General features: G+C 36.1%; 1 long non-coding RNA gene across 1 annotated transcript; it reads right to left on the bottom strand.

The window, feature by feature from the left end:
• Positions 1–224: 224 nt before the first annotated feature.
• LOC125752461 (uncharacterized) lies at positions 225–10,844 on the bottom strand. Its single transcript, XR_007401992.1, has 2 exons — positions 10,795–10,844; positions 225–341 (listed from the first exon to the last, which is right to left on the bottom strand). It is a non-coding gene; the product is annotated as an uncharacterized LOC125752461 (long non-coding RNA).
• Between the last annotated feature and the right edge of the window lie 3,615 nt (positions 10,845–14,459).

The following is a 14,459-nucleotide window of genomic DNA, read 5'->3' as shown; positions in this document are numbered from 1 at the left end:
TTTTCTTTTTCATTTTACTTGGTAAATTTGCATAGCTAATGAAAGACCTACTGCTTACAACACAACTCCCTATACTCTAGGTACTTCTACAAATATCTTTGGGGCTGTTTATGTTGAATATTATTTATAATTTATGGATGCTTTTTTTCCTCTCTTTCTTCCTCTCTCTAGCCAACATTTACACTGCAGGCACTGTTCAAATACCCTGAATACCCAATAAATGGTGTTGTGCAACAATTTATTAGAAAAGAACCAAACCTGGTGGGGAGATGACAGATGTTTTATTCGAGTTGCTTCCTTCAAACAGGAATATTAGGTACAAGGTTCCTTCCAGGGAGTCTCTGTGGACAGTCAAGGTTTTTATCTTTTGAGTTACTTTGATAACACCAAAAAGATATTGCAGAAACAAAAACAATAATTTCTATGCTATAAATTTGGTATCTTTTTCATCAATAGCCTAGAAAAATAATTATGCTTTTTAAGTTTTGAAATTTATAAAGTGTTTGAAAATTGCACATACGAAAAAAATCTATAAAAGTTTAATGTAGAGAGGTCATTGCTTTCAGTTTATAATTACAAAATACTTTATTTAGGGATCATTCATTACTGTAACATTTTAAAAAGTCAAGTTTATGGCATGACACATAAAAATGAGAGTCTCTTAAGCTAATTTTTCTATTTGTAGTCTATAATTACTATGAACCAAAATATACAAATCTACATTAAAAAAAATTAAGACTTAAGTGAGGGCAAAGTAGCCTTTATATTGAGAGGAAAAGGCTTTTTAAGTTTACTGATTCCCAACCTAAAGAGCCTTTAGCAGATGGAGGGATAATGAATAAACAGTATCTCTCTTTATCTCATAGCATTTGTTGCTGTTGTTGTTGTTGTTGGAAGGTATACATATTGTAGTCCTTGGAACTTTTCCATCCTTTAAAAATAACAAATAATATTTTCATTAGCATATTGGACTTTTTAAATGTAAAAATGTTCATCATTATAAAAAAGGTCTTTTTCCAAAAGGAATCCTTATTCTAAAACTTAAGATACAATGAGGTGGCTATAGCTGTTTAAGCTGGCTCAGCCAGTTGCGGCAGACACCACTTTGGTCGCAACTTATTGTAGCCCTGCTCTTTGACTAGAGCAGAAAACAAATTAAGAGGTTTTAATCAAGATGGAAAAGTTTTTCTTCCAAATCCACACAGCTGGTCTGAATAATTTATTCACTCTTTATTTAAACAATCTGCTTTCATTTTTTTCTCATGTATTGTTTCCATTCTAAAAAGTACAATGCCCTATCTCCAGGTTGGAAAAATATGAACCTTAATTCCTTAGTAGATGCAAGTGTGACATAAAATGAATATGCATTTATATGTACAAATGAGAGGGAATTAAAGGTTATTAAGTTTAAGAGTAAAATTTAACATCCACTGAGAGCCTCAACACTACCATACTGTTCAGGCCACCCACGCAGTAAAAGGACTGAATGCTTGTTTTATTTGTAAATCAGCTGAAGGCTGTATATTTTTACTTATTGAGGTGCTTTGATAGGTGATAAGCAAAAACAAGATGACCCAAAGCTATGGACATAAATGCTTTACTTTGAGTTTGTCCAGGGGAAAAAAAAAATCTATAACTATTTCCATGACCAGGTACCATGTTGAATATAGCTCCCTCATCCATCTGTTGATTTTAAGTACCTGTTAGAATGGAGGTATAGTCTATGACAGTCTATCTACTCAAGTGACTTGTTTGCCTCCCTCACTATTATTTCAAGTGGATAATTTATTCTTCACTTTCCATCTGAAAACATTGATGAAGAGTTGAACAAAGAGGAGCAATGAGGCTGCTTTTTAATGATTTGGGGCTCTTTCAATATGTACAATGTGGGGCAAAATGCAATTAGATTTTTTCTTCTAAGACTGGTAAGCTGGCTTGGAGTCACCTGTCTGTCCAAAGCACTATTATCCTTGCAGATATAAGTGTTGAGACTTCCGTGGTGGTGATTGTGTAGGCTGTCGCCAGTGTGGATGAAGACATTTTGGCATCCACTGTTATCTTGCTCCCCCTAGTGACAGCCCCCCAACCCCACCCCCACCCCTCCAAGTTTATTTTATTTTATTTTTTTTAAGATTTTATTTATTTATTCATGAGAGAGACAGAGAGAGAGAGAGAGAGAGGCAGAGACACAGGCAGAGGGATAAGCAGGCTCCATGCAGGGAGCCTGATGTGGGACTCGATCCCGGGACTCCAGGATCACACCCTGGGCCGAAGGCAGGCGCCAAACCACTGAGCCACCCAGGGATCCCCCCCTCCAAGTTTATAATGCGGCAGTAGAATGCATTAGGTACACAGTGTAACCAAGAGGTAATGTAGGACGGTAATGGGAAAGAGCACAGAGTTTGAATCAGGTCATTTTGGTTTGAATCTGGGATCCAGAACTTCTTAGTTGTGGGATCTTGGGCAAGTTAGTTACCTTCCCTAAGCCTCCATTGCCTCTTTAATGGAAGAAAAAAAGGTTAATAAGAGTGTCCAGAACAGAATTCAGTGAAATAAAGATGTATTGCCTGATCTTTTTTTTTTTTTTAAGATTTTTTATTTATTCATGAGAGACAGGGAGAGAGAGAGGCAGAGACACAGGCAGAAGGAGAAGCAGGCTCCACGCAGGGATCCCTATGTGGGACTTGATCTGGAGATTCCAGAATCAAGCCCTGGGCGGAAGGCAGGCGCTAAACTGCTGAGCCACCCAGGGATCCCCTATTGCCTGATCTTGTACCTGCTATAGAAGAAGCCCTTAATCTTACTTTACCAAGATATATATATATATATATATATATATATATATATTTTTTTTTTTTACCAAGATATATTTTGGACAAATCAACCTCAGAACTTACAAGGACTCTCCTATAGAACTCCACGAGTGGTTTTCCCAGTTTGAGATTCAAACTTAGCCTGTTCCAGATTAATGTACCTATATATATATAAAATTATAATATGCACATACACACAAACACAATTTCTTTTTGTCTCTTGCTGTGGATTTGCATACATACACTATCCATACACATACGTAAATGTAATGTGTGTGTGTGTGCCTATTAGTATTTCTTGACTGCCAGAGGAAATTGTGTGACTTCACAGTACTTGGCTTTATGAGATTGTTAAAGGAACCACAGGAATAGTACTGAGGGAAGGAGAGAGGAGGAAGAAAAAGACTGGTGGGAAGTCAACTTGCCATATAATCACGACATTGGTGGTGCAGCAATGAAATAAGTATATGTAGCTTGTTGTTCTGTCTTCTTCCTGGAAAATGGTACTTTTCCTGTAAGAACTTGAATACCACCTAGGAAAATATTCTTCCCCCGTCTCCCTTGTTAGCACACTCCCTAGTTGCACATAGAGAGGTACAATAGTTCAGTGAAACAAAGAGTGACTTCACATTGCCAGCACTCAGTTGTTTGTGTTCACCTGTGACATTTACAAGTGAAGACATACAGAGCCTTCTTTTGTTTCCTGGATAATCGCTCAGGTGTTAAAGAAGAAGTTGATTCAATTTTAAATGGCATGATTTTCTCAAGCCTTGGGAAAGGAACTGATGGATTTTTTTTTCTTTTTCCATAGTTCAAATATACACACTGCAAAGTCGTGTCTAACTGTTTAATTTTACAAGACTGAAAATATTGGATTTAAAGCTTAGGTTTTAGTTTAGGTTTATTCTTGGTGTCCAACCCTGTCTAAACTTTCACAGGCAAATCGGAAATGAAACACAATTGAAACTAAACTGAGCTTTCTCTGCCTGCAGAGGGGTCTTAATATTTCACTTTGTGTTTTCAGACTGAATCTAATGAAAACGTGATTTTATACAGATTCCTTGTGTCAATTATTCCCTGTATCCCTTCTAAACTGATCTGTGCATTCAACGTGAAGCTTCATTAAGGATCAAGCCAAGTAGTCTTTAAAAAGTACAGGGTTTTGGTGATAGACAGATGGTGGCTTTCATGATGTCAGGAAGTGTCAGATATTATGGTTGGCTGTGGAATGGTGGCTACTATCCAAACAGATTGGGAAACAGACAGAAAGAGCAAGAACACCATTTGTTTTATTTAGATACATTGTGAACAGAAGGAAGCAAGACAGAGCATACTTTTACACATCTTTTTTCCACTCCTTGTGAAAACAGTTTAGGATTTGTTATGTTATATTAGCCCTTTCATTATGCAAAAACATGTGAAAGCCAGAGATGCTGGTGAAAGAATTTGTCTCATTGTGATTTTCTATGAAGTTTGTTTATTTTTATTCTTACGGAATGTGGTTTTTAAAAACATTTCTTCTCATTGGAAGTATCAAATGCTTACAAGTGAGATGAGGCCCTTTAGCAGTGCTGTACTGTTATGAGAGTAGGAAGATAGTATTGACTTTCTGACCCAGATGAGCGACTCTCAGAAAATATTCTCAAAAAATCTCAATTCCTAAACTGAAGGTGGTTTTCTGTGAAGGACTGTGCCTCTGTTTCTGAAAGGATTTAATTTAGATTGGCAGCCAGAGGGCAGTGTGAGCTCCAGACATATATGTAGGGTCCAGTTACAGGATTAAAGTTTTCATCCAGCCCTTGACCTAGGTATCAAGGCACCATGATATATTGTTGGGGGTCTTCTTAATCTTCATAAAACAGGAAATATAAATTTTCTGGAATATTGAACAGAAAAATGCATTTAAACTGTTTTTTTTCTGCTTTTTACTTATATTCATTTATTATTTTTAATCTATCATAATCTTTTACTCCATCCCTTGTAAGGTAACCAGAGTTCTGGCATTTTTGATGGATTAGAGATCCAGTGCTACAATCTGCTTTACAGTTGTCCCCCAATCATGGTAAATGTGTTGGAAATATGATTCCTAATGTAACCCCTCATATATTTGAATATAATGGACCATATTAGAATCCTAAGTGACTAAGGAAGGATACAACATTATCCAGAGAAACTGATAGTTTTGGGTTATACCAAATCACAGGAGTTTTCCGACAAACCATTGTAGACCAATGGTTTTCACACTGTGCTTCATAAAGCTGGGAAATTTCAAGAGGTGCTTTAGGGGTTAGGGTGGAGAGTAAGTGCGGTCAGGGCTGCAGCCTGTTATCTCCACTTAATCTAAACAGCTGGGTAAATGAAGAGTCTTTCCAGCCTAGGGACAAACAGAGGCTGGAATTTTGGCTTAAGAAATGAACATTTCTTTAATAGAGACATGTAAGGCTTTGGCTAGGGCTGAGAGTTGGGTATAACAGCTTTTTAATTGCTCCTTAAGTTCATACTGTGGTCTGATTCCAGAGAAGGATATGGGATAACTATGATAACTATGATAAGGTAATTATAACTATAAGGTAGTTATAACTAACTTATAACTAAGCCTAACTTGCTCCCCACTTCCCTCTTCCTCTTGCACCACCATGATTTGAGCCCTGACATTACCAAAATCAGGCTTTAAAGAGACAGGAGATCCTGAAAATAAGAAATTTCTGCTACCTTCCCAGGATCACTCTTTCTACTCTGCCTCAAAACAAAACAAAACAGCCAAAAAAACAAACAAACAAACAAACAAACAAAACAAAACAAAACAAAAAAAACCATGAAAAACATTTGAGACAACAAAAAATATCTAAAGCAGTAGAGGGATCTCTTTTGGAAATGAACTAATCCACATCCACAGCAGCAAGAGACATGCTGTGATTTCTGTACTCTTTACTGGGGACTTTTGCAATCACAATATACATGCTGAAAATAGTCAATCATTGTTAGTCACCTGTTCATTAAAAAGCAAAACAAAGCCCTTAAATACTTTGTTGAGACAAGCACACACATTAATGAGAGAAAATATTGAGATACCTATCTGGTGGAAAGCCCAACTTTAGATTGTTGGTAGGGACTGGAATAGACAGAAAGGAAGGTAAAACAGGTAATATAGAGCTAAGGGTTTATGCTAAGGGATGACTTAAGAGTTAAAGAATGAATCTCTTATAATTTCTACAAAATTTTGGTTTATGCAATAAATTTTATTGCCTTAAATAAAATTAATTCTTATTCTATCTTGGGGAGGATCTGAACCACTTGACAGGTTAAAATTATGTTTCTCTAGAGCATGATTTTAATATCAGTAGAGGTTAGGACTCATCAACTGTTGAAAGAATTGTTGTAAGGAGGAAGGTAACATTAGAATATTTGCTGAAGCCCTTAATTTATACCATGGAATTAAAATATCTGGGCGTCATCTTAAATCTCACTTGGACTTTCAAAGGTATGGTACACACTGAATCTATATTAAGATGTGAGCTATCAGAAGAGAAAGCTTTGGTATTTATTGCTCAAATGTCATTTCATTAAGTTCCACACAACTACGTGGAGTGTTATTTGTAAAATAAGATGCCACTGCTTAGCAAATCAACTTCTTATTCGGAAAGAAGATGAGGCTTTGTTTCAATGTAATTTTCTATGAAATATTTTAAAGAATATAATTTGTTTAAAAAATCCCTCTCATGAGAAATATTGAATGCTTGAAACAGAGTGAACTCATTCTGCAAAAAATCAGGTGTTTTCCTCCTGATATTGACAGTAAGAAGAATAAAAATAAAACCACCTTTATATATAGTGGACAAATTTCTTGCCCAATTTGGTTGGTGTTAGATTGACAGGCTAAACTCAGAGCTATAAACTTCTGATCCAGTATAATTTTAAGATTACATGGCTAGGTCTATATTACCACCCAAACTTTGATATATTTGGGCAGAGTAACTGGTTTAAATCAACCTTTTAAAACACACGGTCTAGAATTATACTTAACTCTTGTTGGATATTTCCAAATCCTACATGCTCACTTGGTAATGGCATAAAAAACTGATCAGTTGAATACTTCATACATATATAGTGTATTTGTTTTATTTTTATGACACCAACTTCTTCTTAAAGTCCATATGATTTCAACCACAGAAGTTATGCCTCTTTGGAAAGAAAGGGAGAATGACAGATGCTGATTGTTTCATTTCTGGATCCTGTAATCTCTGATAGGGAAAGCTTAGCCATGGTAAATTGGGAAGAAAAAAAAAAGCCTAAAATGCCTTCATACTGAGGTAATATCCAGAAATGACCTGTTAACTCTCACAAGGAAATAAAGAATATCCATTTACAGTCTTCCCATTCAAAATAGCCTAAATTGACATTTTAACACCTTATGGCTTATTTCCATTTTTTGGTAGAAGAACTTTAGTTATATACATTTTTAAAATCCCATTTTATATCACTATTTTAACAGTTAATATCCTTAAATAGTGGGATTAGTGCTGAATTTACTGCTCTTCATTGTAGTTTCTCCAATATTCATTTTCCCATGATTTTATCTATCTTTTGCAGTCAGAAGAACATATTATATATAATGAAAAGTCAACCTGCAGCATTTTTCTAGGTAGATTTAAGTTTCTGAAAGTGAGGAAACATGGAACTATTTCAGACAGATTCTGTAGGAAGATGAGGGGAATGAACTTCAAGCTGTAACTGGCTTCTGAGTTCAAGGGATGTCAATAGGACCCCTATTCCTTGTCTGCCTTTGGATTGGTTCCCTTCTCAGGCTTTATGGAGGAAAGTTACATGGTTTAGCCTCACAGAATCACCAGATCAATTCAACAGAAGGATCTATTTCTCAAGTAACTCCAAATCCTATGGTTCATTTTTATTGATACTGACTAGATTTGAGGTGGGTGCCCACCCTGAATCCATCATTTTAGGCAGAAAGAGAATAGTCTGATTTCATGCTTATTCCATGCATTCACTCCCTGGATCCTAGGAATTAAATCTGAAGAACATGGCTGAGAATGGAATGAACAGTTTACCCAAATCAAAGTTAAGGTAGCTTTATGGTAAGAGGAGGCATAGACGCTGGGAATAAAATAAATTTCACTGGAGCTTTTATGACCACACATTCTCCTTAATGTTTTCCTGCCTCATCTACTGACCGATTTGTTTCTTTGTGTGCTTTCTGTCACTTCCCATCACCCAAATAGTTTCAAATACTTCGCTGATTCCTCATCTCATCTCTCTTCTTGTCGGCTCTCACTGTATCCCTTAGGCAATTTGATCTGCTTTGAATGTTTTTATCAGCATAACCATATGCTGATACTTAGTAAGTCTTTATTTCTGTCCCCGCTTTCTCTCCTTTGAGCAAGGCCTTCATGTCTAGATATTTAACAGACGTCTGCTTGCATGTCTCCTCAGCCTTCACTAGTCTTATAGTGAAAGTCTTATGCAGCCTTGTGAATCTGATTTTCCTTTTTTACCTTAGAGAATGCCACCTCCTCTCCTGTTCTTAAACATTCAGTCAATTTTCAGTCTTGTCCTTATTCCTTGACAATATCATTGTGCTTCTATTTTTCCTGCCACTATCATCCCTTGCCTGCATTGCAGGAGTGGTTTTCCATTGAACTCCACCAAGGCTGAGCTCCACTCTAATCCTCCCTTTTCTCTTTCTAAGGTAACTTTTCTGAAATAGGATAATGTCATTTTTTCACTCAAATCCCACAAATGTTTTTTCCCCATTGCATTTGGGATAAGATCTATTAATGTTGCTTATGAGGGATTTTATGCTCTAGCCTCCCCTTTGTTGTCTAGCCTCATCTCTCATCACCCAGGCCCTGAATTATTGGGTCATAACAACTCGCACTGGCTTGAATGGGTGGTTTTTTCTTGAATTTTCTTCAGGCATTTGGAGGTATTGTCATCCCTACATGGGAGATCAACATTTTATCTAATTATTTTCTTTGTCAATGACAAGTCACCTTTTTTTTTAATTTATTTTTTATTGGTGCTCAATTTACTAACATACAGAATAACCCCCAGTGCCCGTCACCCATTCACTCCCACCCCCCGCCCTCCTCCCCTTCTACCACCCCTAGTTCGTTTCCCAGAGTTAGCAGTCTTTATGTTCTGTCTCCCTTTCTGATATTTCCCACACATTTCTTCTCCCTTCCCTTATATTCCCTTTCACTATTATTTATATTCCCCAAATGAATGAGAACATATAATGTTTGTCCTTCTCCGACTGACTTACTTCACTCAGCATAATATCCTCCAGTTCCATCCACGTTGAAGCAAATGGTGGGTATTTGTCGTTTCTAATGGCTGAGGAATATTCCATTGTATACATAAACCACATCTTCTTTATCCATTCATCTTTCGTTGGACACCGAGGCTCCTTCCACAGTTTGGCTATCGTGGCCATTGCTGCTATAAACATTGGGGTGCAGGTGTCCTGGCGTTTCACTGCATCTGTATCTTTGGGGTAAATCCCCAACAGTGCAATTGCTGGGTCGTAGGGCAGGTCTATTTTTAACTCTTTGAGGAACCTCCACACAGTTTTCCAGAGTGGCTGCACCAGTTCACATTCCCACCAACAGTGTAAGAGGGTTCCCTTTTCTCCGCATCCCCTCCAACATTTGTTGTTTCCTGCACAAGTCACCTTTTTGCTTGTTCTAAAACTGAGATATATGCCTCTCCTACCCATTCTAGAGTTTTATACTCTGGTTTGAAATTCCTTACTGGACTTTCTTGCCCAGTAGACTAAATAACTTTTGAGGATAGGGACTGTGTTTTAATCACAGTAGTATTTCTAGCCCCTAAGACAGTGCCTGGTGCTAAGCTGTCTCCCAAAATAATGTTTATTGAGTGTGTGAGAACAGTTGTTACCTCATGTTACAAAGAACCCTCATACCCACAGGGAAGTTGTGGCTTCTACAATCACTGCCTTAATGTAAAAGTGGTAGTAGGCAGGTATTTTAGCTTTATAGTCAGGTGGTTAGATTTATCTACAGGTTTTTGGGACAAAGTCAATCAGAGTGGTCTTGCTGGAGACGATCATGTTCCTTTATCTTCGGGAGTTTATTGGCATCAAATGAGATAGTTATCTCCCTCTCTCTCTCTCTTTTGAAGTGCCTATATAACATCTCAATAATGACAGATTGATTAGGTTTCATCTCTGAAGAGAGTTGATAGCCTACCTTGAGGGCAGGAATCATTACCTTTAGTTGATCATTAATCCCCATGAAATATCCTTCCCCCCTCAACAGTAATTGCTCTTATAAATTGAAAAGTGGAAATATATTTATGCAAGCCTGAGAATTTCTGTTTTCTGCCATTTCAGTTGTATGTACAAGGTATTTCTAGAGACTTAATGTTCTGTACTTAGGCTTCTCAGATTGCTTAATACAGGTTTCCACACTCAGCTTATATAGTGGATAAGATTTTCTCCATCACTTCTAACCCAATGATCAAAGCAACAATCAAAACCCATTTCATGTGAATGCTATTCTGAAGAACATTTGTACATTTTCCAACAGCCAATCTGCCTTATTACAACATAAGTCAGTTGATACTTCTGGTTGCCTGTTTATATCATAAGGTTTTCTTGTAAGAGGATTCTTTACTTTTACAGAGGCAAAGCTATATTAAGTGAGAAAGAAAGGGGGAAAAATAATCTCATTGGATACTAAACATTTGCTTCCTAGTGAAGGGTGTTTATGTTTTAAGGCCATTGTTTTTATTTGTTATGAAGACTAAAGGTGATTTATTTCTATGAGTATATATAGTGAAATTGACAGATAGATGTTTGAGACCATCCCATAATGAATAACTTAAATTATTAGGGTTTCTCTAGATGTGTTACTAGGTTTTCTTCTGTGTAATGGCAAAAAACTTGATGCTATATATTTTAACTTAGGTTTGTGGCTGATTAGACTCTCCTATCTGATCTCACCTGTAGTAGTAGCAAACATTGGTGTTATAGCTGGCCACATTTTGTGCTCTGCAAGAGAAAACAGTTCCTGGTTAAATTATTGTGTAATTAGTATCATTTGCAATGAGCTCTGAGCAACTGAGCCAGCATTCTTAGATCATATAACTTGAGCCATGTCATATAACCTGTGATGATGATCTGTGGGCAAGACCTAGTCAAAACTTGAAGTGGCATCCATTTCAAAAGGAAACACATTTCCTACAGGCTCTTTTTACTTCCTTCATACTTGAGTAGGAGAGTGAATGGAGTTGATGAATCTGGCACAAAGACAAATATTGTCATTTTTGAAGGTAATGGAAGTTCCTTTCTGTTTCACATTTAATACATTATTATACTTGGGGGGAATTGTGAGATTTTTCTGCTTTTCACATTATCTAAAATAAATTAAAATTCAAATCATACAGAAATACTTTTGCCCATTTCCAAGGCCATCACAACAACTCACCTATCTTGGGAGCAAGATGAACTATTGCTCCCTTCCTATCAAGCCAAGTATGATTCATGACTCATTCATTAGTTCTTATTGCACTAAAAATCACTCTACATGCTACCCTTTTTCTTTCTTTTGCTTTTATATGGTTTCTAATTAGCTTCATAAATGTACAGAATGTTTTAGATTTCAGCCTTTGAGGGTAATTGTTTTAGATTTTTATAATCTTGCAAAAGCTGCTGGAGAAATAATACACCTTACAAAATGTTAGTGATGATGATAAGAAGAGCACTTAAAATGGTACTGGGTATGAAGTCCATCAGGTTGTGTTTTAATTTTGGCTCTCTCAGAGTTGAGCTACTTAATTTAATATAGATCACTTAATTATTCAGAGACTCAGGTTCTCAGAAATAATAGGAATTGCCTCAGAAGTCTACTGTAAATATAAGTCTATGCTAAAGTCCTTATCATTCTGTCTGGCTGGGTAGGCAAGAAATGTTTTGTTTTGTTTTTTAAAGATTTATTTATTTTAGAGAAAAAGAGAGGCTGAACATGAGTGGGAGAAGGGGTAGAGGGAACAGGCCAAGCAGATTGCCTGCCGAGCCAGAGCCCGACAGGGGATTCCATCCCATATCCTATGACCCAGGCCCACTGAGATAATGACCTCAACTAAAACCAAGATTTGGACACTTAACTGACTGAGTTACCCAGGCACCCCAGAAATCAATGTTTTTAAATTAATAATACCTAAATTAAGGGTTATTTTAACAGATCAAACAAACAAAACATGTATCGAGGATTGAATTACAGTTGAAGCTAGTGTAAATATAGTGAAGTCTAATTTCAAAATAAGAACAAGTGAGACTGAATTCAAAAGGTTTTATCCCACTTCTTCTGCTAGGTTAATGTTTGCCTTCATAAGTTTTTGTATTACATCGAGGAAATGATCAGATTTTTAAATGGCCTTGACAAGTTGGACAAATACACTGTTGAATAAGCTGAATTTTTCAACAACAAACTTATTTGTAAAGCACATTTACCATAGAGATATCTAAGTAATAATAAGATAAAGAAGGCTAGAGATTACAGTATTCTTTCTGTAAATTAGCGATATATTTATAATGGCTTCAAAATGCCATGGAACTATTGCAGAAAGATATAAAGTATAAAGACAAGTAAAAAGTGAATTTATACTATAAATCACTAATCTGCTCATCATGGTTATGCATCAATTCATTTAATAAACGCTAAGAACCCACAGTGTGTTAGATCCTAAGCTAGGTTCTGTGAATACCAAAACCTAGAAAGTAGTTCCTTGCTCTTCCAGGACTATGATCCAGTGAAAAGCTATTAAAAACATTTATATATATAGAAAATTGTATGAAAGGCAGAGAGAACAACAGAGAGGTCAAGGGACCAGGAAAAGTTTCCCTGTAGTTTGATCAGTAACGAAAGAGCAGGAGTTGGCAATATTTTTGGGTGTGCATGTGTGTATGCACGTGTCTATGCTCGTATTTGTATTTGTGTATGAGGACAGAGAAAGGGAAGGTTGCATGCAGTAAGTAAGCTTAACCTCCGAGACCTGAAAATGAGAGCCTATGTGTGTGGTCTATAGTGAAGAGAATGAGGGCTGGAGAGGAGATCAAGCTAAAAGAGTGGTCTAGAGGCAGATCTTAGACTCTTCTTTTAAGCCTTAAAAAGCATGAAAGATTTTGTTAAGAAGCCACTAAAGTGTTTTAAGCGGAAATGATGTGGTCAGGTGTTGTTGTTGTTAAACTCAGTTTTAATAATTTTACGGTTTATTGAAGTAATACTTAATTTGTGACCACATAAATAATAAATGGAATGCAGCACCAGGAGAAGATAGAGAGTATTGCCAAATTTTTAACAAGTTAAAAATAGTGGGGGTTTTTTTCTGTCTTTTTTTCTGTCTTTTTTTTTTTTTAAGAAAATATGTAATAGGGGGATAGTGCTTCTCAAACTATCTGTGGTGGAAGACTAGTTTCTTTTTGTTATCTGCCACAGACTGATAGCTTTATTAAGTGCAATATGGATGAATTATTTAGAAAATAAACTTAAAAAATATACCATGTATGCCTCCACTTTTTATTAGATTCAGTAGCATAATTTTGCATTTCCATAAGTATAATCAGAACAAACATAGGGAAAGAGGAAAAAGTCACTGAGATTGTACACATTGCTCATTGAAAATGTGTGGGTGATTAACATTTTTATACTTACCTAATTGCAGGGCATTAAAAAAAATTGGTCACAAACCACATTTGGAGAGAGTCTTGCATTAGCAATTAGTTTATATACTGATGATATCAAAAATTTGTTCCCTGGAGTTTTTTAAGGGTAAGAAAAATGAAACCAAATTAAGATCAGTGAGAGGCATTTGGTTACCATGTATAGGGAGACATAAAACTTAAACTTGCTTCATTAAAATCAAGGAATATTACAGTAATTTTTCTCTGGTTAAAAAAAAATGGCTTTGGTATCATTTTGCTTGTCACACCACCCTTATAATCCCAAAAGTATCACATTGACCTATTTGTGCAGGTTTTAAGAACCCATGAGTTTGACTTTATTTTCTAGAGCATTATTATAGTGGCCATGTTGAAATTCTAATGTTAGTCTGTTTATAGTTACTTTCTAAGAAACAGCATGGAAAAAAGGGATTGAACTATTCAATTAATACTTGATTTTAATATGTTAGATACTAGAAAGCAGGAGGGAAGTCTACAAATGAGCAGCTACATGGATATATAGATGCTAATGGAAGTTTAGAAATTAACTTGACATTCAGTTATCTATTTAAAACAATATAGACAAAATTCATTAATTTGAAAATTTTCCATTTTTCCTTAAGCATTTATTAACTCATTAATTTAACCCATCTTCACTGAGCGTCTATTATAAGTCTATGACTGTGTTAAGAGCTAGGATTATAGAAAATATGACTCCCTGTGTGAAAATTGCTTATCTAGGGAAAGGTGGGCAAAAACATAAGTAGCCACAATCGATGGTTTAATCATTGGAGTAGTAACCAGAACAGAAGTTTAGTTTTAGGAAAGACTAAAACTCTTCTACATCTTCCAGGAGTGGACAGATATCATTGTGATAAGTCTGAGGCTCTGCAATACAGAATGATCAACACATGTATTTGAGGACTCAGTGCAATTTCCCAAGTTCC

This window comes from Canis lupus, chromosome 14 (assembly GCF_003254725.2).
Source record: "Canis lupus dingo isolate Sandy chromosome 14, ASM325472v2, whole genome shotgun sequence".
NCBI classification, from domain to species: Eukaryota; Metazoa; Chordata; class Mammalia; order Carnivora; family Canidae; genus Canis; species Canis lupus.
The sequence above is the reverse complement of the archived record's forward strand: the minus strand, read 5'-3'. Positions and strand labels throughout refer to the sequence as shown.